Source organism: Equus przewalskii, chromosome 15 (genome assembly GCF_037783145.1).
Source record: "Equus przewalskii isolate Varuska chromosome 15, EquPr2, whole genome shotgun sequence".
NCBI classification, from domain to species: Eukaryota; Metazoa; Chordata; class Mammalia; order Perissodactyla; family Equidae; genus Equus; species Equus przewalskii.
Window position 1 is genome coordinate 21,454,751 of NC_091845.1, and position 27,298 is coordinate 21,482,048.

At 39.0% G+C, this 27,298-nt stretch overlaps 1 long non-coding RNA gene across 3 annotated transcripts in view; it reads right to left on the reverse strand.

Moving 5' to 3' along the window:
- LOC103550964 (uncharacterized) overlaps positions 1–27,298 on the reverse strand; it is a 45,530-nt gene that overhangs the window by 13,731 nt on the left and 4,501 nt on the right. For 2 of the 3 annotated variants that reach the window (XR_011527413.1, XR_011527414.1), the window contains exons 2-3: positions 24,802–25,206; positions 18,005–18,170 (exon numbers count right to left, since the gene is read on the reverse strand). This is a non-coding gene — a long non-coding RNA (uncharacterized lncRNA). Of the gene's footprint in view, positions 1–17,946; positions 18,171–24,801; positions 25,207–27,298 lie in introns of those variants that run through there. The other variant, XR_011527412.1, reaches the window with a different exon arrangement.

The window sequence follows — 27,298 nt, forward strand, 5'->3', positions numbered from 1 at the left end:
TACCAATGAAATTCTAGAACTTCAACAAAGTCTATCTTTGACTTTTTTATTATCACCCTTAATAATGAATATACAGTTGGCAATTCTAAATATTTGTAGGAGAAATGAATAACTGATTGTGTCATTCACTAAAACAGCTGAAAAGCCCTCTGTAACCAAATTGGACCTTGGAAACCAAATTTTGAATTTATGATCTCTGTCTAAAATGCTTACCTAATGTTCTTTTCCTGTATTTTAAAATTGAATTTGTATTGATTCAAGTTCAATCGTTATTTATTTGTACAATAAACATGTCACCTTACAAATAATACATAGAAAAACCTTCTAGCCAGCACACATTTTTATCATCTCACAAGTTCACAGTCTGGTGTAATGAGTTCTTTATTAAAAAACTAGAGACCTGTGAATTTAAGCGGGTCATTTAACCTCCTGGTTTCCTCAATCTATAAAATGGGTACATTAAAATCTGCCTGCTGGCAAGGACAGTGACAATTCCTGTCAGCTTAGGGTTTGGAGTGCTGCAGACCAGATTTAAATCTGTATGCTATCTCAGGACAGCTGTGTGCTCTTAGTCAATTATTTATTCTCTCTACCTTGGTTTCTTTAAATGTAAAATGAGATTTAAAATAAAACGTACCTATTGTGAGAAGTATATGACAGTATATACAGTCGTTGGTAAGTAGTAAGTTGTTCACTGAATGGAGGTCCTCTATTATTATAGAGAGCAGATGAGACCATGTAATTGGAAAAGAACTTTGGACAAGAATAGTTCCTACGGGGGCCGGCTCAGTGGCGAAGCAGTTAAGTTCCCACATTCCGCTTCAGGGGCCAGGATTCGCCGGTTCGGATCCCGGGTGTGGACCTATGCACCACTTGTCAAGCCATGCTGTGGCAGGCATCCCATATATAAAGTAGAGGAAGATGGGCACAGATGTTAGCTTAGGGCCAGTCTTCCTCAGCAAAAAGAAGAGGAGGATTGGCAGCTCAGGGCTAATCTTCCTCAAAAAAAAGAATATTTCCTAGGGATGACCTATTGTGTGACTATTGGAAAGTTAAGTGATAACAGTATCAATTACCTAATATCCATTTAAACAAAATTCTTACTTCTCAGTCTTGTGGCCACAAAGCCAGCGCTGGGTTTTTATGGACTGAGATTAGAACTGGGCCCAGGACATGCATTATACTTCAAAGTGTCTAAATCAGTAATTTTCCCCATAGCTCTTTGAATTTTTAGGAGACCCTTTTGTTAAATCTGGTGATTCTTTCCAGAATATCTAAATCTGTTCTGAGTTAGGTGGAACTTTTACTGCACCGAAACTGAGGAAAACGGGAACTGCATGTTCAAAATAAATCAAGCAGAAATGCGGCTTCATGCGATAGAGTTAAGCGCCCATTCTACTCTACGATGGCAGGACCCTCCTGCATTCCACAAACTGGGTTGGAGGCATTGGGCCCCTTGCTTCCATCCCTCTTGCTCTCCCAGGGCAGTACAAGCCTCAGTTGCCTCCATTTATGTGTAGCTGCCTTTCCCCATCGACTCTCTTCAGGCTGAATGAAGGTCAACCAAATTCACAGCTTCGATGGCCTTCTTCCCAAAAGGAAAAGAAATGAGAGATATTTTGACCAATGCAGATCCCAAATCTTTTTTTTAGTGTATATTTTATTCAGTCAACAAATACTTATCTTCAACTGAAATATCAAATAAATGTCTCAAATTTTCCTTTCACTTTGGCTCTGAGGACCTGGATTTTGTTTGACCTTGAATGAGATTTTGCTCTCAAATTTTCCATCAATAAAGGAGAGATAATGACAGTATTTGCCCACTGAATGGGGGAATTGTAAAACTTAATTAATTGAAATCTTGGATGAAATGTGCTAGCAACACCAACATTCTGCATTACTTCCTGACCTGTATATGAATGAGTGTTAATTTAAAAAGACAAATTCTCCAATTTATAGCATGATTGTAGAGTGGAATTTTACACACACACACACACACACGCACGCACACACACGTGCTCATCCATATACATATGTATATGCATATGTATAGCTTGGCATTTATACGAATGTGTGATTTCAGCAGCAAATCAGCCAAAGGAAAAATTAGCTACAGTTTTTTCCAAGGGAAATAATTTTCTGTTCATGTTCTGTTATTTTCAAAAGACTCTAATGCTGTTATTTCAAAACTAAATGTCCTCAAACAAGGCAAAGACAATTCTTCGTTGAATTATGCTTGCAGATGCCAAATTTTCAGTGTTGTGCTAAAGTCCTACAAGAATAATCCAAAATTTTTTTAAATGTATATGGAAACATTCTTTTAAAATGAATTAAAAATATTCCACCCTTTTAAGATCAGATAACCTTAAAAAGAAGATAAATAAACATTCAACAAGAGAGGGAAGGAAGGAAGATAGAAGAGACGGGCGTAGTTAGAGTTCATTGTCATCACCTCCCTCTCCAATAAAAAAATAAAAATCCTCCATAAAATTTATTCTGCATTCTTGCTTGACTAAAATTGGGCAGGGTCATTCTGAGACAAAGTAATTGAAAAGAAGAGCTCTGATGTAACTTAGTTGGAGTATTAAGAAGCCATTTCTTTTTTCTTTGTTCAAGTCTCTTTGGCTAGCACATACACAAATTCCTGCCGCCCTTTTTTGGGACACAAACAGATTAGAAAAGTCTTGCAGAGAAATGTTTTCTCTAGATTCAGCTACTTTCATAGCTGATTAGTTGACTAAATGCCATAGTATTTTTAAACTAGCTCATTTATATAGATAAGGCTTTTATTCAATACAGCACCAGTTAACTTTGGCATCAAAACATCGCCTCCTGTCATAAGAAAAGCAAATGCAACTGATAAGGATTGAACACCGCCTAATACTCACAGTGGGAAGAAAAGACAAATTAGGGCTGTTTATCTTCTAACATGAATGAGAATCTTTTGTTAATTTAAATAACACTGTGTCTTAGACCTAATAAAACCGTTATATGTGAAATATAAACATTTTTATAGAGACACTATGAATTTTAATGTTATTTAACTTTATTTTATTAATTCATTATCTACCTAGACAGTATATTTCCATTAACATTTGTAAGGAAGAGAGAGAGAGATGATATGTGAAACATCAAATGGGTCTTAAAAAGAGGAAAAGAGGGAAGAGTTCTCTCTAAAGAAACGTTCAAAAGGAAAACAAAAATAGAAAATCGGAAAGGTACCATAATTGTCCATGAACAGATATAGGTTTTAAGAAGTTATGAAATCCTTCTTTCCATTGCTAAGATCCAGTTTTTATTCATCTTGCTCATTAATTTAAGGCAGGGATTTTTGTCTGTTTTGTTTACTACCAGCTCCTCACGTCTAGAACAGTGCCTGACACATGGTAGGCACTCAGTAAATCCTTGTTGAATAAAGGAACAAAGGAAGAGAGCTTGTCAAGGCAGGCTATAAAATTTGGGATTGGTAAAAAGCAAAAGGAATTTCAAGGAGCCCTCTGTCACTTTGAGGTTTGCTAAGAGGAATCAAAATTAATCAATAAATGGGAGCTGGACCAGTCTGTACAGTGCCTGGAGAGTAACAAAACAGCCATTACCCAAAGGAGCATTCAGATATTACTCTCCTCTTTTACAAGAATAAGACCTCACTTTTAGCAAAAAAGAAGCAGAGTTGAGAGAGTGAGAAGAAATAAGGAAAAAATTGCCGCAGAATAAGGCAGGTTCACTAAATCTCTCTGAATCGGTGAAAGGCTGTCCGTGCACTAGGCATTGGCTCGGCACCGGGATGGCAAACCACAATTGTCCACAAAGAGTTCACAGTCCAAAGAGGGAGGAATAAATAGGCAGACTGAGATCCTGATAGAGGAGAAAGGAGAAATAATTACGAAAGGTCACAAAATTAAAAGGGAAATTAATCTCTCCTTATCCTAACACATGACACCTTTGGAACTTGTGCAAAATCCCACGTGCCTTAGAAGAGACACATGGGTCACAAGAGAAAAGTTCCACGAAAAGCCTCTGAAATGCATGTTGATAAATTTGAGAACTTTTATACGAGGAGAGAATAACGAGAAACTAAAAATCTTCTGGAAAGAGGAAAGCTCAAGGGAATATGATTGGAGGTTTAAAAATTTACAAAATAAACAGGATGAACATGTACTTGTTCAAAAAAGTTCAAGACTTGTGGAATGAGGGACAGATCACGTAGCATCAGAGTGGTACATTTATAATAAATTTTTTAAACTACTATAACCAAACATCGTGGCATATTGAAACATAAATAGATTGGGACATATATAGGAAAATTCATGGATCTGAGACCTCTCCTGAGGTCAAATCTGGCCTATGGTGATGTTGTTTTTTTAACTTTTTTTTTTTTTCTGCTTTATCTCCCCATCTCCCCTGTACATAGTTGTATATCTTAGTTGCAGGTCCTTCTAGCTGTGGGATGTGGGACGCCGCCTCAATGTGGCCTGACGAGTGGTGCCATGTCCGCACCCAGGATCTGAACCCTGGGCCGCCGCAGCAGAGCGCTCGAACTTAACCACTTGGCCATGGAGCCGGCCCCTTAGCTCTTTATTATGGAAACTTCAAACATATACAAATTTGGGGCCAGCCTGGTGGTGCAGCGGTTAAGTTCACATGTTCCACTTCGGCAGCCTGGGATTCACCAGTTCGGATCCCAGGTGCAGACCTATACACTGCTTGTCATGCCATGCTGTGGCAGGCATCCCACATATAAAGTAGAGGAAGATGGGCATGGATGTTAGCTCAGGGCCAGTCTTCCTCAGCAAAAAGAGGTGGATTGGCAGCAGATGTTCGCTCAGGGCTAGTCTTCCTCAAAAAAAAAAAAAAAATACAAATTTAAATATGCATATATCCATCTATTATCCAGCTTCAATAATTATCAATCCACAGTCAATGTCGCATCATTTGTATCCCTTGTTTCATTAATATCCACTTCCCTACCTTAACCCCTGGATCATTTTGAAACAAATCTCAAACGTTACATCATTCACCTGTGAAGATTTCAGTGAATATTTCTAAAAAATAAGGACATTTTTTAAAAGGTGACTATAATCGTAATATCACACCAAAAAAGTTAATATTAATTCCTTAACATCATCAAATATCCAGTCAAATTTCAAAATTCCTTGATAAATATGTAATAGTGTTTTTTAAAGTTAGGAATTTATTGTCACATTTGGAAATAGAGATATTTCAACCAAAAGCCATGATTTCTCACTTTCTCTAAATAAAAATATCTGGCAACTCTGAGTATGCATTCCTAAATAGCAACACTGAGCAGAAATGGAGCAGCCACTTCTATTGCACAGGTCTTGCATGCTCCAGTTCACCACAGTCCTCACCACTCCCTATTGTCTTGCCCACTGCATATTCCATATGTCTACATTACCTGTCTGGCTTTTGGGCACAACTGAATGTGCAATCCTAAATCCAAGCTAAAAGAAATTGTGGGCGATTGGAACCCATCCTTTAGCTTTTGGGGTTAATGATGTCAGAAGTAGTGACCACAGTCATGGTTTAGCCTTACAGACTTAAGTCACAGATAGAACAGAAAGTCACAACCCTGAAGGCAAATAGTCAAATTTGAAGGTCAAATCAAGGGCAGAACAAGAGAAGATGTAAAGTCAACAGACAAGGGAGCCAAGGGGAGGAATGGAGGAGTTATGAGGCACAGACTGATTTGATTAGTTCAAGAATTATTTGGAGAACCAAATTATGTACTGGACTCTCTTCTATGCCGTGCATTCCAAGATCCAGAGATGGCTAAAGTTGCTTTTAAAGGAATTATGCCAAGTCCAACACTACATAAAGCCTTCCCTCCTTCCCCATTCATTCATCAGTTTTGAAATGTGAGAACATAAGCACAGTAGGATAAATTAAAAGCGTAGTCACTGGGGTGAAGTATTAATGCTCTTAAAATTGAAAGTAGAATTAAAATCTAAAGATGTCTTACCCTCACCTGTATCTATATGTTGACTCCCTTTTGGATACACTGGAACACTCAGTATTCAGTGTAAGAAAACAAAATGGTTGCGGTTGACAACCAGATGCTATTCAAAATTAAAGGAGCTTAATTTTAAGACTGGTGGAAGAGAAGATGTACAATTTGCTTGCTATGCACACAGTAAATTAAAAACTAAAAAAAGGCAATGAGTGTGAAATATTAAATATTTACTTCTCAGGGTATTTAGTGCACTCTGATATTAATGGGTAATAATAATTACTGTACCTTATCCAAGACACACCTAGACTGAGAAATTAAATTCCCAGCATATGGATATATGCACCAGCCGATGCACATGCTTAATTCCCATTATGTTAATAGAAGCATAGGAAATGCACCAATAAAAAAAAAGAGAGCCCAGAAACTTAATATAATGGGAAATCTGGGAGGGTCTGTTTCCCTTGGCAGTAGGTGAATTAATTCCACTAAAATTTCTCAAAATAAATATGCATCCAGGATAGAAAAGCTGAGTACATAAATGATTTCATAATTCACAAAATTGACACTTGTCAGTCTCCTTGTGTATTAAAAAATCTCAAGATGGCTTGGGACTCAGTGTGGGAGGTCAGTCAAGGAAATCAGTCGTCCATCTGAGACCCATCATTGCTCACGTCTTTAACGGGGAGATGCCTCGCCTTTCTGCTCTCTTCTGTATTTGTTAATTCTAGTTCCCCATTACAGTCCACCTAACCACAGGGATACGCACACCAGTCCCTGAGACAAACACAACTCAAAGCCAGGCCTACAGGTCACACATGGAACAGGCTATAGGCCCCAGAGCGTGGTTAATATAATTCAGGAGTCAAGAGGCTGGAGGTCTAGTGCAACATCTGCTATTTACCCACCTGGATGACCTTGATCTTGACCTCAGCATTTATATCTGTAAAGGAAGAAGGGAATAATCTCTATCCACCTGCTTCACAAAATCAAAGTCTCCAAAAGAATGATATGTGTGTGTGCAGGTGACTGCAAATTGCAACGCATTCTCCATCTCCAAGGGCCGTGAGCAATCTAAGACTGTATGTTCTGCTCTGCAGAGCTTTGATTCATTTATTATGGATTTCTTGCCTTTTGGTCTTTTTTCTAATATAAGAGCAATACACATCTAATCTACAAATTAGAACAAGACAAACAGAAAGGAGATATTTACGTGCTCATCACCTCAAACTAATATCCATTAACACTGTGGTACATGTATATCAATCTAAGCCAGTGCTTCTCCAGCGGGGGCAATTTTGCCCCTCCCCAGGTGACTTTTGGCAATTTCTGCAGACATTTTTGGTTGTTCACAATTCAGGGAGAGGAGGACAAGGAATGCTACCGGCATCTAGTGAATAGAGGCCAGGGATGCTGCTAAATAGCCTACGGGGCACAAGATAGCCCTCTACAATAGAGAATTACTCAGTCCAAAATGTCAACAGTGCCCGGTCTGAGAAACTCAGATTTAACACACATGCATATATGTGTAAGTAGCATCTCATACAACATTAATGCCAGAATGCCATTCTAAAATGTCTTTCACTAAATTATGCTGGGTGGAATGGTATTCCCAGAATCTCACATTTAACCAATGCTTGCTACAATTATAACAACAAATATGCAATGCACAAATGAAATTTAATACTGAAATTATAAAATGTTTCTTCCTATACATTTAATGGAAGCAGTGTTCATGGTGACATGACATCATTTATCATTCACTCTCCCAACTTCTTCCATAACTGCAGGAAGCTGGTGGAGTGACAGGGCAGAGGCGAGATGGGATGGCTCTTACTTAAGTAGGTTTAGCGGTGCCTCTTTGCCACTTAATCCTACGAAATATGTTTCTTGACATTGCAGTGGAGTCACACTGATATTAGGCTGGCCATCCAAAGTACACAATAGACTCAGATTATTATGGGAACATTGCTAAAGTGGGAATATTCTTGTGGGCAATAATTTTTTTGCTTTTCTTGTGAATAAGTAGTTATAGAGTTAAGAAAATAAATAAGTTACATATTTTGAATTCTCTTTAATAAAATTAAATATTACATTTTACACAGCTAAGAAATCAAACATCAGAACTCGACCAAAATAAATTTAATAGTAAAGTTAATAGAAATGGAAAGAGGTCAAATAGGAAAGACACCACACAATTTTTTTTAACATAAAGAACATTGTACAAAAAGATACCAGTTAAATGTGATCATTAGTATAATCAAAATCAGACCTACCATCTTATTTTTTGCTTAGTAATATATTATGCACTTCTTTAAATGTCCATAAATATGCCTCTAAAAAACCCCTTTAACAGCACAAAAATACTTCATCGTATGGGTGTTTATAATCTAGTTAATCAATCCCTACTATAAATGTTTATATTATTTTCAATCTTTCATTAAAATAAACAATGCTACTCTGAACATCTTCACTGTTAAATTCTTATATACATCTTAAATCATGCTGTTAAATTGATAGAAGCTGAATTAGAAGTCAAAATGTAGGATTCCTATGGCCAAGTTTTCCTCCAAAAGATTTTATTGAAAGGCAAAATTCAAGTTCACCTTTATACTTGCTGTTTCACCTTCCCTAACAATCTGACTCTGTTCCTGCAAATAGTGCCCACTATCATTTTTCGTGAGCATTGTTGTTTTCAGTGGCATGGGTTACTCTGTGCAACAGGACATATGCCACGGCCTGTCCAAAGCTGCCTAAATGAAAGTGCCTTCCAGGTTTTGATTCAACCAACTGATTACTGATCACTGAATTATCATTCAGGTAAAAGTTCACAGGGACAGACCCATAGCAAATCTGATTCAGCCATGAGGGGAACCCTAATTAGCAGTTTGTCATTCCTTCAAACTAACCTTCTAACCTCATCCAATAGTCTATGTGTTAATTCAATTTACAGATGTAATGAATTTTTAAAATGTTCCCAAGCACCACATACAGGCATCCTCTTTCTGACAGGTTCTCAGCAAACACTCATGAAGACAGCCATTATCTGAAATTTCAGGCCTTTCTTTCGTTGTCCCTGTTGTCAAGAATTTAGTCTTTATTTTTTTTTCTGAGACTTGCTCTGCTAAACTGGAAGATATTGGAAATGGTTGGCCAACCCAACACCATGGCCTTGGGGGGAAATAACCACACCGTGTTTTTGTCATTACAGCAGACTACGTTTGTGCCTGGGCACATGTGCCATTTAAGCAAAATATTTTCAATCAAGTGTAAAGGGTTCCCAAAATGTGAAGAGGGCTCCATGTTTCAAAAATACAGACCGTGCATGATGCCACGGTGCTGCAGTTCCTGTTTCTGGCCACTAGGGTGCAGTTTTCCGCTCCAAAAGGGAATTGGCTGGATGGGGCCTCTAGCCTGTAATACCTCCTTCCAAGTGTGAATTTATTCTTTCCCGCCTTGCTAGCAATTTTTACTTTTCCAGCTTGGCACATAGAATCTTGCAAGTCTCCCTGGAAGGTGACTCATATTCAAATATGAATGGGGCAGCTGGCTTCTGTTATCTTAAAGGGTTACATTATGTCATTGCACATTTTCAACTGGGGTAAAAACAAACTGTGCTCTTTCCACACGCCAGTTCCAGTAATATATATTTGTATGACTTCACGGGGACTTATAAAATGTCTGAAATTTTTCAAGCTTTAAAAATTAAGACCATGTGCTATGTTTCTTAATATTTCAGTAACAACTAAAAACTTCCTTTGTTACCTGTCCTGCTGTTTGGGACTTATTTCTGAAAAAATGATGATAAGGATGATGATGATGATGGTGACAACAATGACAAGAGAAATGATAACAAATGTCAACTTTTATCGACATTTACTATATGTCAACACTGTGCCAACAGTTTACATGTAGCCTCCACTACAATCCGAAAAAAAAGGTACTCTCATTATTCCCATCTTTCAGATGAGGACTCCAAGGACTTAATGGGGAAAAGTTCAGAGTTAGAAGATGGCAGAGGCAGGGTTTGAAAGTAGCTGGTTTTAACTCCAAAGCCTGTGCTCTTTACCATCGTGAACACGTTCATCCACACATGTTAATAAATAATTTTCTCAGGCTCTAGTGAGCAAATCTTGAATTTTCCTCAGGATGTATTCCTCTGGGTAACCTTTCCTGGCCACCGGGGGCCAGGGGAGATGCCCTGAACTTTCCCAAGTACCACATGCGCCGACCTCTGTTACACCCGGCAGCGTACTCTATGTTAACAACCTGTTCGTAGTCACCACCTGTCCCCACAATGGACTGAGAGTTCCTTGACGACACAAACAATCTCCTTTCACAGCGCCCAGAATTTGGGAGGCACTTAGAGAATGTCTGATCAGAGAATGAACATAATGAGCACACAACGTATATCTCTTTTTATCTTAGAGCAGCGAAGTGAAATTTCAGCCCTTCATTCCTCTTTTCCTTTCACATCATCCTCCACCCTGAAATTTATCTCATTGGAAAGTTATCCCACATCCCGCCTCCTTCCAAAGGATGGCGGACACTGGAGTCAGCCCGCCTGGGTTAGAATTCCGGCCACTCAGTCTGTTGATGTAGATCTAGGGCTCAACTCACCTGCCTCCATTTCTTTAGCAGTGAGATGGGTTCTACAACAGCACCTGATCCACCCTACAAGGCTGTGATGTGCATGAAATATAACGCAGGCACTGTGATTGGAACAGTGACTGACACAGAGCAACACCTCAGTAAGAGCTGAGGAGAGTAGCAAGAGCAATCGTAGTAATAGCTGTGCGTAGACGAGCAACAGCATTAGCAGCAATGGTATTCCGCAATTTGAGTCTGAGAGATTAGGGAGGGTAAGTTAGGACACAGTCTCACTTTTTCAATGTTTATTTGCTATTTGGTGCTTTCCCTGTCAAGGACATAACTTCCTCCTCAAAAATAGAACCATGTCCTCTTTAATTACCAAAATCAAAAAAAGTTATAAAATAATAATTCTTCTGTGCCAAGAACTATGCTAAACATTTATGTGCCCTATATAATTTAATCTTCATAACAATCTTTCAGGGAAGTCCCATGAACCTCAGTTACAGATGAGGAAATAGAGAATCAGAGAAGTACAGTCATCTGCCCAAGACCACACAGCGGGTAAGTTATGGCAGCAGGATATGAACCTTAATTTGTTTATTTACTTAATGGCCTCTCCCTTCCACTAGACTGCAAACTCTATGACGAAAGAGACCACATCTGTTCTGTTCATTATTGTATTCACAGCCTGTAGCGTGGTACATAATTAACAAAAGGGAATTTAGGAATGTGTGAAAAAAATGAATGAATAAGTGGATGAATAAATCCAGGGACTCAACTCTTAACCAAAGTGTGCCTACTTATCTGAGATGAATGATATTTTTGTATAACACATCACCAGGAAAATTAGAAGCTGGCTGAGAAATTTTATGAAAATAATAATAAAGGGGCTGGCCCAGTGACCGAGTTGTTAAGTTCGCACGCTCCGCTGCAGGCAGCCCAGTGTTTCGTTGGTTCGAATCCTGGGCATGGACATGGCACTGCCATCAAAGCACGCTGAGGCAGCGTCCCACATGCCACAACTAGAACGAACCGCAACAAAGAGTATACAACTATGTACCAGGGGGTTTTGGGTAGAAAAAGGAAAAAAATAAAATCTTAAAAAATAGCAATAATAATAAAAATACCTGCTATTTATTGAGTGCCTATTATATTCATTGTTCCTGTACTAACACCCTTATAAAGATATCTCTAATCCTTGCATCAATCCATAAGGCAGATATTGTTATCTCTATTTTACTCACGCTCTGTGTTACCCGGTTATACAAGATTTGAATGCAGATCTTTTGACCCAAATTTGAAGCGTTTTCCGCTTCAGGATACCGACTCTGAAGTAGAAAATAAGGCAGGTGCATGCTCTGTTTACTCACAAAGAGACACGTGAGGTTCATCCCATCCAAACCCCAGTAGTTACAAGAAGCTTCATGGCTCCATTGACCGTGGCCAAGAGGAATCGTCCACGATGCTGGATTACTCTGGGTGCCCCGTGTGTGCATAGCTTTGTTTTGTTCCCTCCTCGAATATTCCACAGGGTTGAAGGAACGACTCAGAGTCGTGTACTTTGTGCGGCCTATTTCCTTCAGGGAATGAGTAAACTGGTTGGCACTTTGACCTTTGAGCGTGAACAGTGACTTTATTCCAACACCTGACATTTATGTTACTGTATTCTCATGCCTCTGGCAAAATGTTACACCAAGCTGTGCATTTGCTTGTAAGCATCAGTAAATTCTTGTAAAACCTCTCCATTTCTCTGCTAGTAATCAATCCTGGAGTGCCTTCCCACTTCTGCTAAATGCTCCAAATAATGCCATCTGATGAATAAAGACAAGAATCAATCAATCCTTGGCTCATTCACTCATTCACTCAACAAATACTTATTGGGTGCCTACTATGCACCATACGTTGTCACCTTTGTAAAGAGCACAAAGGAGGCACCAAATAAAATAAACGACAGTAACTGCTATTGCTGTTGACTTTCTTCATCTTTCTGTGCATATAGGCAGAATAATGATCCCCTAAAGGTGTCTACATCCACATCCTCAGGACCTGTGAATATGTTACCTTACCTGGCAAAAGGGATTTTGCAGACGCTAAGGACCTTGAGATGGGAGATTAGCCTGGATCATCTGGGTGGGCCCAAGCTAATCACATGAGTTCTTTTCCTGCTGAGATGAGAGGAAGAGGAAGAGGTGACTACAGAAGAAGTGTCAGAGAGACGCAACATGGCTAGCTTTGACAGTGGAAGGATAGCCACGAGCTAAGGCACGTGGGCAGCCTCTACAAGGTGAAAAAGACTAGGAAACAAGCTTCCAGAAGGGAACGAAGCCCTGCCGACACCTTGATTTCAGCTCAGTGAGACCTAGAATGGTAAGATAATAAATTTGTATTGTTTATTTGTGGTAATTTTTTACAATAGCAATAGGAAACCAATACACACTGCAACCAAAAAAGAAACAGTTTTCCTACTCTTCCAAATAGTGGGGAGACTGATTTCTTTAAGTGTTTCAAGAGTAAATATCAATTTTTGTGTCTAAAAATTGGAAAGTATAAGAACTCAATGAATAATAAAATAAATATTAGCATTGGATACACTTGGTGCCAGCTGAAAAAATATCTACGGCATGTATCATATTGCAAATCTTCCAAAATCAATACCCAACATCAATAGATTAAAATGAGCACCCTCACCATTTGGGGCAGATGATCATTCCTTATAACCAGTCAGCAGAACTCCAAACCACTCACCGAGAAGATCTCTGTCAATCACTTGATTTTCATTGTTTAACTTCAAATATTTTCATTGGTCACATTTACCTGTAAATCCGTTCTTTCAAAAAAAACCTGTGTTTTCCCCTCAGGTCATTTCACCCACTGGGAGGGGAAAGAAAAAAACTATTGGAGTTGTGCCAAAGAAGAAAAAAATCATTTTCTTGCAGTGGAGGATCTTATTGAAATGAAACATCTTTCCCTTGAAATGAAACATCTTTCCCATGAAATGGCTGCTAACACAACACGACAGAATACTAATACAGTCCTTTCATAATATTTTTTCTAAAGATTAGTTGCATTTTTAAAATTGCCTTTTATATTGCCCCCAAATGATGCTTAAAAAGATACATCACTTCTGAACAAGAGTTACTTTTTCCTTGCATTTCTGGTTAACTTACTTATGGTTTTGAGAAGTTATATTTACTCAAGGAAACTTACCAAAAGAAAAGATCATTTATAGGTAAAAGGGATAATTTGTGTGATTTAAAGAAGGGCTAACAAAGCTACAGATTTTCCCAAGATAACACACGTGCATGGCAGGCCCATATTTGTGTTCAACAACTGGGAAAAAGAACGCTTGTGTTTAATATTTCACAAACAATTTCTTCGTTTTATGTGCATTTAATACATGCACTTTTAAATGCAACCGTCTAAATATCCACTAGTCACCTTCATAATGAAAACTGAATGCATCATGCTTTTGGAACTTGGAGGGAGTGGGGATGTATGAATTTTTAAGAAAATGAGTATCTACTTTCCCCTCCCTCAAGAAAAAGGAGGGTAGATAAAGAAAATGTTGATGGTGTCAGGGTGTTGGACTGTTGGTGAGCAGGTGTGTGCTGCTGAATGGGCCTCTGGTGAATTGGAAGCTTTTAAAGAGATTGATTGTCTTGCTTAACTACTTATTTCAAACATGCTTTTAAAGGTATTAATTACTTGCGGAAAAGATTCTCCATTTGCTTCTAAATTGTTTCTTTGTGATTCCTTGCTTGCAAAAATGTCTGGGGTAAAAGTGAACATTCTGTCGCCATAATTTTAAATAACATATTTAAATAATATATTTAAATGTCGTATTTAAAATCATATAAATATACTTAAATTTAATTAAAATCCTTCAAAATTTATTTAAAATTATTTGTTTTATATGTAAAATTACACATATTTATATGTAAAATAATTACATGTATTTATATATTATACACATAAAATATGTGTAACCGTATTTATATAATATATAAATATATGTAAATGCTAGATTGAGCCTCTCTTAAAAGAACCTTGGTTTTTGTTGTTTGCATGCATGTGTGTAGGTGTATATTACATAATTCTATGAAAACTTCTCCTACTTAGTTTATCTTGCAGAATTGCATAAATTATAATCAGACACTAATCGATCTCTTCACTACCTTGGAAACCTGTCATCAATGCTACAAAGTTGTTTATGCATTGATTTTTCAGTTTGATCTGCAGAAAGCATTTGAATCTGCATCAGAAGCCATCTTTGGCTGGCCAAAGTATTTTTGAATACGTAGTATCTAATATCACAGGAGTAGGCATCGCTGTAACCAAGTCATTGGAATGTTACGCACAATTCCATACTGCCTTGGGCCTTAATTCTAGAGTTTTAGCAGCCTGGGGCATCCAGGTTCACATGAAAAAAATGTTTGCAGCCCTCAGGCACAGCATGTTCTCACTGTTCACGAGAGAGCATTTCCAGTGACAAGAGGCCATTTTACCAACTTGCTGTCCAGAACTCAGAATAGCAGACAGCAGAATAAAGAAACGCAACTCTCTTGCGTTAATGAGTAGAGTAAGGTTTAGACATTTTAAACGCTCCTTAGTAATGCCATAAAGCAACAAAATAGCACTTTAAAAAAAAAACCCAGACACCGTGTTGTATGAGCAACTACTTTATTTTAACCCAGCATCTGCCAAAATTTGTAGGAATATCTTCCCTACGCCAAGATTTCTATATCTTTTTCCACATAAACATTTGAAACAAAAAAATACATTAAAAAAAGTAATTGTATCAATTTTGTTGACTCCTGTTAGGTTTTATAATACTACTACAACTATTCACCGTCACCCATCCAGAGTTTTACAAGCTTTATCACTAATGTGAAATAGATACATAAGTGAAACACAGAAGGAAAAAAAACGACATCAAAAGTGCATCTTTGGTTGCTCCGAAATACATTTTAAGACACTGAATGAATATCTAATTGTTAAAACCAACACAAAAGACTGAAGCCTTTCTCTCAACGTTCCCAACAGGATAATGTAGTCTAACAGTTTATAAACACAAGCCAGGAATTAAAATTAAAAACTACGCCAGGTCAGAAATGAGACCACTTTATAATTAGAGAAAAAAACTACTAGTCCCTGGTGTAGATTAAGAAGTAGATGGTTTCTGAAAATGTACATAAGAGCGACAAAAATAAACAACTTCCACAGTCTGGTGGCTCAATTCCGTTCCCTTGTGATGGAAACACAAAAAAGAGTCTCTAACAAGCTCCAAAAATATGTGTATGTGTATTTTCAGTCAAATTTAGCTTTCCAGACAGCTACGTTTTTCTGCTGGAAATAATGAACTAACATAAAAATGATATAAGGATGTGTGTAAAAAGGACATTTAAGTGAAATAGGTTGAAGAACTTCATAAATTTACCAAAGATTAAATTAAAGCTGGATGTGTAAGCTGTAGTGATAAAAACAATTTGGGGTGGTTCCTTCTTTAAGCAAGGATGGTTTGGGCTTTATCAGAAACCAGGCTTGCATGACTAATCAGTGGCATGACCAGCCCAGGCTCAGAAACAGGAGTCCCAGGCAGCCCCTTACAATACATATATGTCCAAAACTCATTATGTTTGCTATGCCTTGTTCTTGACCTAAATGCAGTAGAAATTCTTCCTTGGGGTACATGATATACCTGAAAAAGTACAACTTCTTTTTAAAACGCCATTAGAATATTTTATTGTGTGTGGACATACACTCTTGTTACTCCTAAATGCTATTCTATTGAGTACAGTTTATATTCACTGGCAAAGAGAAATCTCCGGGGAAGCCAGAGAGGGAATGCAATTTCTAGTAATAACAGCTCACAACAGTGAATACTATCCACTTATCCCCACAATTTCCAGCTATTTTGGACTCCTTTCTGAATTAACCTTTCATATCAAAAGGAGCAATTCTGCACACTAGAGACTCCGGCACAATTTCATGCATAATTTATTCACTCAGTTCAACATTAAACGCACAGTCCTTGACTTTGTCAAGGTGGATTCTGTTGGCAGACTTCACAAGCAGCAAAACAGGAGAAATGAGATCTACAACTCAACCTCTTCACCTATTCTGTCTGGTGAGAGATGGCGGGTGGGGGTGGAGGGAAAAGAAAAATAAGGCAAGATTCTGGGACACTGTGTTGTCATCTATAGACTCTCTGGCCAGCACGCAGTATTGCCACACAGTAGTCTCTCAAAGATTTTTTTTTGGAAGTCCAAAAAAATTGAAAGAAGCTTGAATTCCGTTGCACCAACAAAAGTCTGGGGCAATTTGTTACCTTCCTGACAATTCCACCATTCATGGGAAAACAATACTTTTATCCCGGGTTACTTAGTAGGCACTGCTGGAAGAAATTACTCAAAGCTGTTATTCCAGCAGACCCACGCATTAGCTTGAGGTCACATGAGAGGGCTCGCTTTAGAAATTTAAATAACACAGACTTTCCAATGAGATCCCAAATCCAACATTTGCACTCCCAAATTGGCCTTCAAGAACATAGACATTCATTTTCTCTCCTAAACTACCCAACAGGACCCTCAAATGAGGGATGTGTGCAACCAGTTTTAAAAACGGAACCCTGATACACCATGAAACCGTTCCTCAGCCTTTTCAGTGTTGGCAGAAGCTCAGAGAAGACAAGACGTCCATTTTCTCTCCTTTCAAAGGCCACCTCATTCAGTCATTCAGTCAGGACACCAGAGTCCACTACTGTCCAAGTCAACCCACAGATCATTCTATTTCTCAATCTCATGCTTTACAGAAGATTTTGTTCATCCTGTAACAGACGACTTTTCTCCTGTTAATGATTGCTGTGTTAGCCCTCAATATATGCCAGCAACTTTGCTGAGGGCTTTGCAATCATTGTTGAATTTATTCCATCTAACATCACCATGAGGTAGTGATTGACATCCACGTGTTGCACATGAAGAAACCGAGGCTCCGAGATCCTAATCACTATGCATAGCAGCTCCCTTGCAGGCCTCAGTTTCCCTTGAGAGGCAAAAACTAAAATGATAATTAAATTTTAACACCAAAACAGATACTGATTTCCCAAATGCATTAGACAATGTGATTTGGTCCCTAACTTTAGCACTGGCCCTTTAAAACATCACCTTCCAGCTGTCACGGCCCACTTTCCAGACCCGTGGATGAGATGAGGCCTAGGAGGGTACCAGGAGATGCCTTTGGAAACACCACAAAATGCAGGAAATTTCCATGCGGGACACTTTGGCAAAAGTCTTTAAATCTAAACTTGCTTAGCCCGCTGCCCCCACAGTCTAGTTAGAAGAAGCCCGAAGCACATAAATTGGAGCCTTACCAAAACTGAGCCTTACTTTTATAATTTGCCTTTAAATTTATTGTAAGACCATGAAAATTAAACGCCTCTGGTACCTCGGTGAGAGTTGAGCCGTCCTGCTTGGTTCCCATTCAGCAGCCTTTTTATTGTCTCAAGATGGTTTCTGGATTTGGACCAAATCATTGAAATCTGTGAAGACTCAGAAGTGCAGCAGGTTTTCTGTTTGTGACCTTTTCGACCCCAGAGACGTGGATTCGCATCCTGAGGATGACATACCAAAAAGAACTTTAGAAGCGCCCTTTTGCCCTTGATTCTATTTACCCACCTCCTCAAGCCACCATGCAATTTGAGATGATTGGCAGGCGGTGGGAAGAGCATGAGGCACGTCGGACACGTTGGACTCAAGATGCAATGGCAACGGCTAGAATCCTTGACAGCCCCACTCCTCATCACCCTTGTTGCCGCATTCCCAAGGGCCGGGAGCGCCCACGGCAGTGGCCTATAATTTCAGATCCCTGGAGCAGGATCTTATGCCTGTGGAGTGACCAACTCTCAAGGCTTCTAGAATTTCTATTTGTCAGAAGCTGAACATTATCGCAGGGCTTTACTTCCGGACATACACTTGGAAGAATGCCAGCTCCTTCGCTTCCCAGCCTGGTGACCTTGGGCCTGTGTCTTAACGCGGCTGCACATCAGGTTCCACGTTAGGAAACAAGTTGAATAGTATCTACTTTAGAGAACCTTTGTGCGAATTTTACCTGATAACAATTTTAAGTTGTTTAACTCACTGTCCGGCACAGAAGAGCTCAGTATTCACAGGTGACATTTATTTGCTTTCCATATATGATATCAATTTTAATTTGAATCTTCATGGCACATCTGTGAGGTTATGGTAATATTTGTCATACAGACGTGGAATCAAAACCCAGAAATTAAGTTACACGTGTAAATGTTGCTCAGTGGGTCAGTGCGGGGCTGGAACTTGAACGTACGTCTCTTTGACTTCAAAGCCCAAAAAGTTTACACCACAGTATCATGCTGTCACACTAACAAATGTTGCTTCAAGGAGCCTCACAAGAACTGATAAAGTAGGGAGGAGGGATTTGTTAAGGGCCATAAACTTAACTTGCCACTGAATAATTGTAATTCACTACTGTTTATTCTTGCATCATTTTCCAAGCACTCCATGGAAGGGACGTCCAAATGCATGCGCCCTGAAGGAGACAGCTACTCCACCAAGATCGCCTTTCCCTGCTGGAGCTCAAAGCCATCAGTTGCTGCGAGGACTACTACAAAGGGCAATCTATACCCGTGACCTTTGCAGAAGACTTGCCCTTGGCAGATGGGAGCAAACTCCCCCGAGACAGAGACTTCCAGGAGGTGTATTATTCAGGATTCTCTAGAGAAATAAACCAATATGATGTGTATATAAAAGAAATTTCTTATAAGGAATTAGCTCACACAGTTATAGAGGCTAGCAAGTCCAAATCTGTAGTGTGAGCTAGCCAGCTGGAGACCCAGGAGAGCGGATGGTGCAGATGAAGTCTAAAGGTGGTCTGCTGGAGAATTCCCTCTTGCTCTAGAGCCAGTCTTTTTGTTGTATTTAGGCCTTCAACTGATTGGACAAGTCTCACCCACATTATGAAGGGCAATCTGCTTTGCTCAAAATTCATAGATTTAAATGTTAATCTCATCCAAAATCATTCTCCAAGTTGATGTATAAAATTAACCATCACAGGAGGTTATCCCCAGGCTCTCCACTCGCAGATGGCCAATGACTGATACAGGATTCAAAGGGCCCAGGCAGTACATCTTTATGGATTAGACTGTGGCTAAACTTTATATGACATCGTACCCTTGCTTGGATTTTCTCCTTCCCTATTCAGCTTCTATCTCTCTCACACAGGTTTGTCATAAGGAGCTGTCCCTCAAAAATCAAACAATACAACCGAATCCTTGTCTCAGGCTCTGCTTCCAGTGAAACCAACCCAAGAGACAATGCCTACTAGCTCCTGAACCATTTCACTCTTTTCCAGTTTTACTCAACTCCTCAGCCACCAACCTCTACTCGTGTTTGCCTCACCCTACATGTTCTCCTATTATAAGCTATGCTCTTCTGACTCCAGCTTCAGCTTTGTTTGACAGATTGCCCCTATTCACTCAACCCCTATTGATTCACAAAGGCTTTATCTGAATGTGTGTGGGGCACAAGAGTCTAATATAAAAACCAGTGCTTTAAGGAAATTTCATTTACTTCTAAATTTCCATCACAGTTTTTCAGCTTTTACTGAAACTACATCTGCAATGAATGACAGTTACCTGGACTCTCATTCTAAAGCTTTATTTGAGTCCGGGATGCCAAAATTCCTGTTTGTATAAATTACCTTACGCTAAGATCCGCAAGAAGTTTGTAGACTTCTCTTGAATGAGGTTAACAAGAAACTACCACAACTAAGAAATTTACCAGACACCCATGATATATTGCCACTCCATAGCAAATCAATAGATTAGCGTTTTAAACTTGCTAAGTCATATTCTCTGACCATTTTTCTCAACTGTAATAAATCTTAACATGGAATGCCAGGTTAATATAATCAAACACCTTAAGATGGCATTCACATAACCTTGGTGATGTTATACCACTGCTCCTCCACATTTTGAGCTCAACAACTTTATTAACTTTACCTGACAATCCAGCCCTCCACATAAGGATGGTGTCTTAGCATTTGGACTGCTGTAACAAAAATAACAGAGATTTGGTGGCTTAAACATTTAATTCCCACAGTTCTGTAGGCTGGAAAGTCCAAGATCAAGGCACCAGCAGATTCAGTGTCTGGTGAGGGCCAATTCCTGGTTCATAGACAGCCACCTTTTTGCTGTGTCCCCACATGGTGAAAAGGGTAACAGAGTTCTCTGAGTTCTCTTTTATAAGAACACTAAGAGGGCTCCACCCTCACAACCTAGTCACCTCCCAGAGGACCCACCTCCTAATACCGTCACCTAGGGGATTAGGTTTCAACAGAAAGAGGCATCATCATCCGCCTGATCTGACAAGCTAAAAATCTAAATGACAACTTCAACTTCACTCTCTCCTTCCGCCCCTCCATGTAATCACCAAGTCCATGGAGTCCACTGCTTCCACGTTTCTCCATGCTGTTTCCTCTTCCTCATTCATAACTGAATCTCCCTCATTTATCCTCTCTCACCTGGAGTGTTATGATGTCTCCTAACTGTTCACCCTGCCTCCTGTGTCTCACCTCTGAGCGTGACATCCCTGCTGAGCATGTTATCTGCTGTCACTTACAAGACAGCCCTGAATCCTTCCCACGCCTCGTAAGATTTTTCAAGATTGATCCCAACACACCTCTCCAGCCTCACCCCGTCCCCAGATCCCTCAGCCCAGCACACTCTGACCTTCCCACTGTTCCCCACACATCCTATCATCTTTCGGGCCTCCAAGAATCACTCCAGGACCTTGGTGATGTTATACCACTGCTCCATCCACCAGCTCAGACGTCACATTCTGTTCATTTGGGTTCTTCTAAAAGCAGAACCTGAGTCCAGGACTGGAGTTCAAATGGTATATTTGGGAAGTGATCACAGGAAGCAGGAGTGCACGGTGGGAAAATTGAAAATGGGAAGAAGAAAAAGTAAATAAAGCTGCAGTTTCAAGGTTGTTGCTATACGCCCTGTCAGGACCTCTGAAAACCACACAGAACACTTCTTAGAACTGGTCCTTTAAAGCTGGGGGGGACTGCAGCATTGGTCTATTGGCTTTCATTCCTCCTGGGCAGTGGGAGATTGCCCCTGAGGGCATTAACTACCTGGGCAGTCAGCACTATACTTCAATGTCCAGAGGCTTCAGAGAAAGCTCTCGGGCAGAACAGCTGAGAGGCACAGCCCACACTCTCAGGGCTGCAGAACCATGCACTGTCTGAGCAACCGAATCAGAGGGGAGGAGGGGAGGTGATGAAAGGTCCCCCAAAGCATCTGCTGCACCTTCCTCGCAAAGATTTCCCCTACTCCTCCAAAGGCGGGCGTTCTCGCAAACCCCTCCATGCTGAGTTCTCCTGCAGCATTTACTAGAATTTACTGTCCTTATTTGTTTACTGCTCTCTCTCCCTCCAGCTCTGAGCTCCGAGAGAGCGTGTCTCGCAAGCAGAGCCATTGGTCCACGCTAGAATTCCTCAAATGTGTGTGGAGCGAATCAATCCGTAAAGCTTTTCTTGAGCCATTCCATGATACTAAATGTCTAAGGCCACATTTGAACACAGATAAAAAGATAAGATACCAACTCATTAATGTGAAGTTTAAGATCTGCAACCCTAGCTGTCAAATATGGAACCAAATATTTTAGACTCGATTCGAAATGCTACAGTAAAGTTGTTTTCTTCCTGGCTTTTGTAATTTTAAAAGTAATAAGTAAAAGACACAGAGAGCAAAGTCCTCTAGGCTGAAGGAATTTAAAGTGGAGATTATATACATATATATATATATATATGTATGTAAAGTCACTATCCAATACATCTTTATTATATTTTTTAAATTTTGTTGCCATAAACTCAATCGATAAAAAGTTACCCTTAAAATAATTTAAGCAAGTTCCTATATTTTTTTCTATTTCTGGCTTATTCAAATTAATCTTTTTCTGTACCCTTCTCCTCCTGTTTGCTTGATGTACCCTGACATAAATTCAATACAAATATGGGTGGTTGTTCGGAAGGGCAGCCTAGAAATGTTAATTGGCTGATCACAATAGCAGTCTCATCCTAATTCCAGGCATCTCTCAGCCCTAAAAGAATCATGTTCCCCAATTTCTATAAATTTAAAAGAGAATTCCCGTGCCTTTGATTGACTGTGCCAGTCTGTATTATTTTTCCATTTTATAAAACTGTGGCTTGGAAAAATGTGCATTGCACACAAAGATGTGCAACACACAACTCATAAATAATCTTTCAAATAAAATTATTATGCAGCTGTTGGTTTTCGGTAGAGTGAGACATCCATTCAACAGCTGTTTGTAGAGCACATACCCTGTGCTGGCCCCGTGCTGGTGGTCGTATTTATTGTTGAGCGCACAGTCATTCTGCCATGTCAGACTCCAAAAGCCCACGGTCTTTTAATATCTTGTAATCAAACTCTCTTGGAAAGTCAAATTGGTGCCATTTAGCAAAGCTTAGCAATAAGCCACTGGTCATGCATACACCTAAAGTAAGGATTCTTTTCCCTTCGGAAATATTTACCGTCTTTTAAAGCTGATAGCCACTATGGTTATAACAATGCCTGTACTTAGCTTTACGTTTCAGTTCTGACCTAGTCTTTTCTTTGCCAAGCAGTATTTTACCCACTTCTGTATGTGTGTGTGCATGTATATACATATAACATAAATTTACAATTTTAACAGTTTTAAGTGCACAATTCAGTGGCATTAACTACATTCACAATGTTAGACAATCATCACCACTACTTCCAGAGTGTTTTCAACATCCCAGACAGAAACTCTATACCCATTAAACACTAACTATCCATTCTCCTTCTCTCCCAGCCGCTAGTAACCTCTAGTCTACATTTGTCTCTACGAATTTGCCCATTTTCGGTAGAATCATACAGTATTTGTCCTTTTGTGTCTGGTTTATTTTACTTAGCATAATGTTTTCAGGGTTCATCTATGTTGTAGCATGTATCAGAATTCCATTCCTTTTCATGGCTGAATAATATTCCCTTGCGTGTATATATTATATTTTGTTTATCCATTCATCGGTTGATGGATGCTTGGGTTGCTTCCACCTTTTGGCTATTGGGACTAGTGCTGCTGTGAGCATTGGTGTATAAGTACCTGTTTGAGTTCCTGCTTTCAACTTCTCTAGGTTTATACTTAGGAGTGTAATTGCTGGATCATATGGTAACTCTGTTTAACTTTTTCAGGAACATCCAAACCAAAGTGTTTTCCACAGCAGCTGCACCATTCTACATTCCCATCAGGAATGCACAAAGTCTCCAATTTCTCCACATCCTTGACAATAATTATTTTCTATCTTTTTAATAATAGTTATCTGAATGGATATGAAGGGGTATCTCATTGTAGTTTTCATTTGCATTTTGCTAATGACTAATAAAGTCGAGCATCTTTTCATGTGCTTATTGGCCACTTGTATATCTTCTACAGAGAAATGCCCATTTAAGTTCTTTGCTCATTTTTGAATTGGGTTATTTTTTGTTGTTGTTGTTTTTGAGTTGTAGGAGCTTTTTATATATTCTGTGTATTAATCCCTTATCAGATATATGATTTGCAAATATTTTTTCCTATTCTCTGGGTAGCGTTTTCACTCTCTTGATAATGCCCTTTGATGCATAAAAGTTTCTAATTTTGATGAAGTCCAATTTATCTGTCTTCTTTTGTTGCAAATGCTTCTGGTGTCATATCTAAGAAGCCATTGCCAAATTCAATGTCATGAAGATTTTCCCTTATATTTTCTTCTAAGAGTTTTTAGATTTGGCCCTTAAATTTAGGTCTTTGATCCATTTTGAGTTAATTCTTGTATATGGTTTAAGGTAAGAGTCCAATTTCATTATTTTGCATTTGGATAGCCAGTTTTCTCAGCAGCATATGTTGAAAGAACTGGTTTTTTCCCATTGAATGGTCTTGCATCCTTGTTGAAAACCAACTGACCACATATACGTGGAGCCCTCTTATATATTTGAATTTAGTCCCAGTGAGTCAGTTGTAAAAAATAAGCACTGGAGAGCAACAAAATTTCAATTACTCTACAGAATTTACCAATGTTGTTTAGAATCCTTATTTTGCAAAAGTCAGATATTACAAATACTATTGTTATTTAGATCCAGGTTTAAATATTTCACACCACACATGAGAAAGAGAAAAGGGTATTACCTCAGGTTTTCACTTCAAGGTAAGGGTCAGTTTCTTTGGATTCCTCTGCCGCAGTGATCGCCCTCTCAAGATGGCTCAGGAATGACTATAGTGGAAATGACTTTGAATCACTTTGGATAATTACGCTAATGAACAAAACCTGTTGTAGAATTCTGTGGCTAGAAGTTATAAATGGCAGTATCTTTCAAAATAATGGGTTCTAACTTCTGCATTTAGTTGACTCGATAGCCCAATTGAATTCAAACCATCCCTAATTATTAGCCAAGGGATTCCGTAGACAGGATTAGGTTCAAATTAGGTCACACAATTCTTCAGATCCAGAAGCAAGGGTAGAAGAAGAAATGGAAGCATCTCAGCTATCTTAAACATCATCTTGAACATGGTGTTTCCCTTTGATCACCTTTTCTGGCAAGAAAACATAAAAATAGAGGTCGTTATTGAAAGGAAAAGAAACAAATGAGGCAATTCATGGCCAGACTTGCCATAAATGAAGAGATTTAAAGCCTGTGGCTCAAACAGGTACATGAAAAGATGCTCGACATCACTAATCAACAGGGAAATGCAAATCAAAACCACAGTGAGCTATCACCTCACACCTGTTATGATAGCTATTGTCAAAAAGACAAGACATAACAAGTGTTGACAAAGGTGTGGAGAAAAGGGAACACTTGTATACGATTGGTGGAAATATAAATTGGTACAACTACTATGGAAAATAGTATAGACGTTCCTCAAAAAATTAAAAATAGAACCACCATACGATCCAGCAATCCCACATCTGGGTATATATCCAAAGGAAATGAAATAACTGTCTCAAAGAGATATCTGTACCCCCATGTTCATTGCAGCATTATTCACAATCGCCAAGATATAGAAACAACCTAAGTGTCCATCAATGGATGAATGGATAAAGAAGACACGGTGTTTGTACATACAAAAGAATACTACTCAGCCATTAAAAAAGACAAAATTGTGCCACTTGCAACAACCTGGATGGACTTTGAGGGCATTATATTAAGTGAAATAGACATAGAAAAACAAATACTTATACGTGGAATCTAAAAAAGCTGAACTCAGAAACAGAGAGCGGACTGGTGGTGGCCAGGGGCTGGGGAGCAGGGGAAATGGGGAGATGTTGGTCAAAGGATACAAACTTCCAATTATAAGATGAATAAGTTCTGGGGATCTAATGTACAATATGGTGACTATAGTTAATACTGTATTACATATTTGAAAGTTGCAAAGCGAGTGGATGATAAATGTTCTCATCACAAGAAAAAAATCCAATTATTATGTAAGGTGATGGTGATGTTAACCAACCTTATTGCGGAAATCTTTTTGCAATATATACATGTATCAAACCTTCACACTGTACGTCTTAAACTCACACAATATAATGTATCAATTATATATCAATAGAGCTAGGGGGAAGGGGAAGAAAGAAGGAAGGAAGGGAGGAAGACAGGAAGGAAGGAGGGAAGGAAGGAAGGATGGAAGGAAGGAAGGGTGGGAGGCAGAGAGGAAGGAAGGAAGGGAGGAAGGAAGGAGGGCAGGAAGGAAGGATGGATGAGAGGGAGAGAGGAAGGAAGGGAGAAAGGAAGGGAGGAAGGGAGGAAGGAAGCCTGTGCCTCTTTAATAGTGCTTTGTGATTTGCTTGGGGGAAAGATACCAGGAGACCAAGTGTGATGGCAGCGGTAGAAACCAGGAAGAAAAAGACTTAATTGTTGATTTATACCATCCTTTGCATTATTTTTAGAAGGCAAACATCAAAATATTTTAAGATTTGTGACCTTAATGCATTAATGACTGAAAACATTTTTATTAAATATTTCAAATGTTTTTACTAATAAAGTTTAAAACATAATAAAATATTTTTATTAAATGTGCATTGCAAAACAAAACATGACAAGACTTTGTGCCATTATCCTTAGCTAAAGTTCCTGAACGATATCTCAAAAGCTGGTCACGTTGAACAATATCATCATGGGTTTTGGCCTTAGACAAACACATGTTTACAAGCTGTGCAGCCTAGTTAAAACACCCTGATCTTTAGTTTCCTTATTTGTAAAATGAGGTTGCTAATAACCACTTCATGGTATTGATGTAAGAAGTAAATGAGAAAACAATGTAGAATCAATCACTTAGTAGAATATGTAGCATATGGTCAGGACTAAACAAATGTAGCTATATTCTGAAAATGTTAGTGACCCCTCTCAGGGAGATGGTGAGATCCATACATATCTTCTCTGGTTATCTTTGTAGAAAGTGAAGCAAGATAATCACCCATCAGAACTAGTTGCTTAATATTGTCTCTGAAGGTGGCCCCCAGTATCAAGGTGGCCCCCAGTATCGTTCCAGTTTAAAGAAAATCAGTAAAGAAAGAAACAAAAGTCAGAGGCCAGTTCCCAGTTTCTTAATCACTTGAGTTACAAAATGGAAAATCTGATTAGGACAATAAACAAATAACATGTCAAATGAAAAACAAAGTTTATAAAAC